This window comes from Lipotes vexillifer, unplaced genomic scaffold, assembly GCF_000442215.2.
Source record: "Lipotes vexillifer unplaced genomic scaffold, Lipotes_vexillifer_v1.1 scaffold310, whole genome shotgun sequence".
In the NCBI taxonomy this organism is placed as follows: domain Eukaryota; kingdom Metazoa; phylum Chordata; class Mammalia; order Artiodactyla; family Lipotidae; genus Lipotes; species Lipotes vexillifer.
The window spans coordinates 580,535-585,810 of record NW_006782487.1 but is presented as its reverse complement, the minus strand read 5'-3'; positions in this window follow the sequence as shown (position 1 = coordinate 585,810).

Below are 5,276 nucleotides of genomic sequence, written 5' to 3'. Positions count from 1 at the left end.
TAACTAGTTATAACACAAAGTAGAAAAAATTGGTATAATGTATTTAACATGTAGCTCAAACTTTACATGTAGTTCAAAGTCTTTTCCACTTCCGTTGTTTCATACGTAATGTGTTAGCTATATTGTGAGTTGTAATTAGACAAGTAGGCAAATATAGAAGGTGGCTAGTTTAAGAAAGACACTTACAGGAGGGATTATTAGAGCACAGTCTTGAAGGAAGAATATGATTTCCATAAATGTAAAAAGGTGGGAGGTAGGAATCTCCACCCTGAGGGAACAGCATGGCAAGATTCTAGAACATTGAAGTGTCTGGTAAGGGGAAAATGATCTAGGAGCTAGAGTAAGGGATGAGGGAGACAGTTTATGAAGTGAAACTTTGAGACTTACTGATTGAAGAGAGAAGTAAACTGGAGAAATTTCTTCACAATTATGAAGTCCTGGCTAAATCTGACATGTTCAGAGACACAGATCTGACTACAAACCATGTCTTCATACACGTCCCTTTTATCATATTACTAAGTTGGCAAGTTTACTTCTTATTCAAAATGACAGCACCTACGCCCTGACTGGAAAAGGTTCCTTTTTCTCAGTTCATCAGGAGCAGGTCCCTGAGCAATATAACAGTGTCACACATTATTCGTGACCTGGGCTGGATACTAAGCCCAGCACAGAAGGTGAAGATCATGAAGCATTAAACAACCTTTGAAAATCCCTTAGGAAGCTGTCACACTGGAGGTCAACATACCATCTCTTACAGGTCCCGCAAAGCTTTGCAACAGATTTCTGTTTCTGTAATTGAGTACCAGATAAAGAACCTGTGTTTAGATTCCTTACTCTACAAAAAGTTAAATGTTTGAATGTGGGTACCAGGAGGCTAAGGGAACAGTGGATTCATGTCTCTCACTTGGAGACGCTTAGTTCAAGGAAATGTATGTGGCTATTTCTTCTTCACGGATTCTTGTTCTCTCAGGGTCTCTCCCCCGCCCCCCTCTCCATCTCTCATCTCTTCTAACCACCGCTTCCTACCCCTCAATCCCTGCTCCCTCTTGTGGAGCAGAAATAAGTGAATGTGTGGAAGTTAAGCATGTATATGATATTCATCTTGTGATTGTAGGATCCTGCCAGGGTTCCCAGACGTGCTTCTTCCCTCTAGAGCCTGGGCTGAGTGTGTCTACTCACTGGAAGGCTACTGTGGAAGCCTCCTTATCTCTCCACCTCTTGAGTCTGACAAGCAGCCAGCTTCTCCCTCTCTGTCCTGCTCCGCTTCCTCTTAGCTCTCCAGAACCACAAACAACTCACAGACTGAAGGTATCTCTAGCCCCCAAATGGGGGTTCAGCTGCCAAAATGGCCACTAGAGACCCTAAAACAGCTTCCCAGGGTTCTTAAATCGGCTTCCCCACTTGCCAACCATTTATTGAACTCTTCACGGTGCCAAACTCTAATAATGTGGCAAGGACACTCTTGTAAACAAGGGTTAGTCACAGACCACGACTCCTCTGAAAAGTAAGAGTTTAATCCCATGCCACCAGCTTTAATATCCTATTGTACATCTAATTGTTCTGTGTATCCCTTAAATGCTTATTGTGGATATAGATGATTTGACAACTTTTGTCTCTTAACCTCCCTACTAGTTTCGTGTGTGGATGATTTCCCACCTTTACTGTATGTTGCCTTTATCAGTGAGCTTTTCATTTTGTAATTTTCTTATTTCTAGTTGTGGTTTTTTCTTTTTCTTTCAGTTATTGGATTCTTCCTCTGTTTGGTTCTTTATATTTTCTAACTCTCTGTTTAAAAAAACTTCTAACTTCTCTCTCTGTGTGTTCATTCTTCTCCTGAGTTCTTTGATCACCTCGACAGTCATTACTCTGTACTTTTTCTCAGGTACTGCCTATCTCCACTTCACTTAGTTCTTCTGGGGTTTTATCTTGTTGCTTTGTTTGCAACATATTCCTCTGCTGCCTTATTTTATCTAAAGTTGCCCTTTGTATTTTTATGTATGTGTTAAGTTAGTTAGGTATCTCGACTTGGAGAAGTGGCCTTCTGTAGGAGACGTGCTATGCATCCTAGCAGTGCACTCCCCTCTCATCTCTCAAGCTATATGCTCTATGGGTTCCCCCTAAGAGAGCTGCGTGGGTCCTTCTGTTGTGGTGGGCTGACTATATGGGTGGTCTGGTAGGCTTCGTTTGCCCCTAGTCCGGTTGGTTTCCAGGCCATGCCATGTGCAGATGTTGCTGGTTAGCAGGGCCTAGTCGTGAGGTGGCTAGCTGCAGACCCCTAGGGGGCCCCGGGGCCAGTGCTGGCTCCCTGGTGGGTGGGATCCAGAAGACCTGGGTGAAGCCAGGTCCTAAGATTAGTGCTGGACTACTGGCAGGCAGAGCTGGGTCCTGGAGTCTGGCTGCAGGGCCTGGGGATCCCAGAGCTGGTGTCAGATCGCCGGGGTCATAGCAGGGAGTGGTGGTTTGTGACACAGTTGGGTATGCGATCTGGGGTGTTCTGAAGCTTGCATTGGCATGCTAGTGGGCAGGGTCGGGGACCAGCTGGTCCCAGGGTAGGGTCTGGCCTGCTCTGGGGATTGTGGTTTTCTTGTGTCTGGTGTCTGCCCCTTGGTGGATGAGGTTGTGTCTAGAGGCTCGTGCAGGTTTCCTGGCTGGAAAGGCCTGTGCCTGCCCACTGGTGGGCGGAGCTGGATCTTGGGCCTCTGGTGGGCAAGGCCGTGTCTAGGGGCGCGTCTAGAGGTACGTCTAGAGGCAGCTGCTGGACTCCGGAAGTGTTTAGGCAGCCTCTTTGCCGAGGGGTGGGCCTGTCCCAGCCCAGTTAGTTGTTTGGACTGAGGTGTCCTAGCACCGGCCCCTACAGGCCGAGTCTTGGCCTGTAGCGACAGGGAGGAACCCGCGATGGCGCCAGCCTCACCAGAAAGCTCCCAAAGGTGGCCGCCGCCAGTGTCTACGTCCTCCGTGTGAGCTGCAGCCAACCCCGTCTCTCCTGGAGACCCTCCGTGACCAGCAAGTAGGTCTGGCCCAGGCTCCTGTCAAATTCCTGCTTTTGCCCTGCGTCCAGGTTTGCATGAGGTTTTGTGTGCACCCTTTAAAAGCCAAGTTTTTATTTTCCCAGGGCTCCCAAAATTAGGCCCCGCTGGCCTTCAAAGCCAAATGCTCTGGAGACTCATCTTCCTGGTGCAGAACCCCTGGGCTGGCAAGCCTGATGTGAGGCTCAGAGCTCTCATTCCCGTGGCAGAATTTCCGCACTCTAATAGTTCTCCAGTCTGTGGGTTGCCCACCCTGGGCGGGTATGGGATTTGATTATATCACGAGCCTGCTTCTCCTACTCCAGTCGCCTGGTGGTTCCTTCTGTGTCTTTAGTTGTAGAAGATCTTTCCTGGTAGCTTCCGGTTTTCTTCATCGATGGTGGTTCTGCAGATCGTGGTGACTTTGGTGTAGTTGTGAGAGGAGGTGAACCCAGGGTCTTTCTGCTCCACCGTCTTGGCCGATCTCCCCTCATGCCAGCAGTCTTTGCACCCTAAGACACACATAGAAAAAACATTTGTATCACACACCTGCAGTGCTATATGGTAGCTTTCTCTAGACTGCTATCCTCCCAACCTCACCAGGACCAACCCTGTGAATTTTAGGGAAGGAGAAAGAAAGAAGATTCATGCCAGCCTCGGTCTCCAGGCTGGGCCTTGTCCTGAAGCCCCGTGTTGCCCATCTCTATGATGGTCTTTGGCGTATGTTTTCATTATAGGTTATTTACTTTCTGTTCTTTTAATCCTCTAAGAGTAGACACACCACAGGCCATTTCTCTTGTCTGCATACCACCTTAATCTCTGTCCCCGGCCCTGTGGCAGGGTGTCCACCCTTGCCTATCTCGCGGGACCAATAACCATCATGGGGGGAACACACGCATGCTGGTGGGGGATACAACATGGGGAGGCTAGTGTCTGTGTAGGTGGGAAGGAATTAGGAGCTGTTGGAATCCATTATCTCCCATTTTCTTCCATGATGATAGAGACATTGGACACTACCACTGTTTCAAGCTAAGACTGCTTCAAGGTTTTCGTCCTCCTTTCTTGTAGCACTTGCTTTGGGAAGTGAGAAAATGGTCCACATTCTCTCTTCGGCCGTTCATGCCCATTTCCATTGATGCTGCAGGCTAAGCAATAAATAACTCTGCCTTTCTGTTTGTCTGCTTTCTCAATATCCTCTGGCTTTCAGCATGTCTACAATTGCCTCTGGTCTAAGTTACTAAAGAGACTTTTTCTCAGCATTCTAGGTCCCTCACAGGGCTTATTCTTATTGTAAAATTACACACCCACTGCTGCTGTTGTTGTTGTTTATCATATTTTGTCATCTGGATTATTGCAATAGTTTTCTAAGTGGTCCTCTGTTCTCATTAGCCTCAACTCCCTCTCCCTGTATGAAGCCATCAGCAAAAACTGGCTTTCAGAAAAGGAAATCTGATCAAGTCACATCCCTGCTTAAAATCTTTCATGAACTTTCCTGGCTTGCAAAATGAAGTCTTCCCTCATTTAAGTCTCTGTGTAAATAAATGCCTTAAGAGAGAGGCCTCCCCTTATCAACCTATCTCAAGTAACTTCCACTCCTGACTCTGTGTCTCCTTAACACTGGTTTATTCTCCTTTTTAGTACTTATCACCACGTGCTACATTGTATGTTTATTGCCTGTCACCCTCCACTAGGATGTAAGCACCATAAAGAGTGTCTGCCTCTTTTATTCACTGCTATGTGCCGGCATGTACTAGGTGTTCAATACATAGTTGTTGAATGAAAATTAAAAATAGTTCTCACAGTCAGTTTACCGCTCACACTGAGAGTCTCTAGCCCTGCTGCATGCTCCCCCCACCCCCTTACTGCCTCCTGCATACACAGAATATACCATGTACTTTCAGATATCTGTAGTTTGGGGCAAATTTTTACCTTTGCCTGGGCTTGTCTTTCCTTCCTCAACATCCCCAATCCAACACTTATTTGGATTCCCACCATCGAAGGTGAAGCCCAACATCACCTCTTCTCTAAACACCTCTTGCCACCTACGCCCCAGTCTCACCCAAACACCCTCACTTCTCCCACCTGGGCAGAATATTACTTCCTTTCTGTTCCTTTGGCACTTGGAACAGAGTTTTCCTTTCCCGTGGAACACTGCAGTTATCTGGTTGTTTGGAAGGCAGCAGAGAGTGTTGGTTACGTGTGGGATCTAGACTTGGATTGCTAAGGTTTAAATGATGGCTTCACCATTTCCTGTGACTTTGGGCTTGTTGT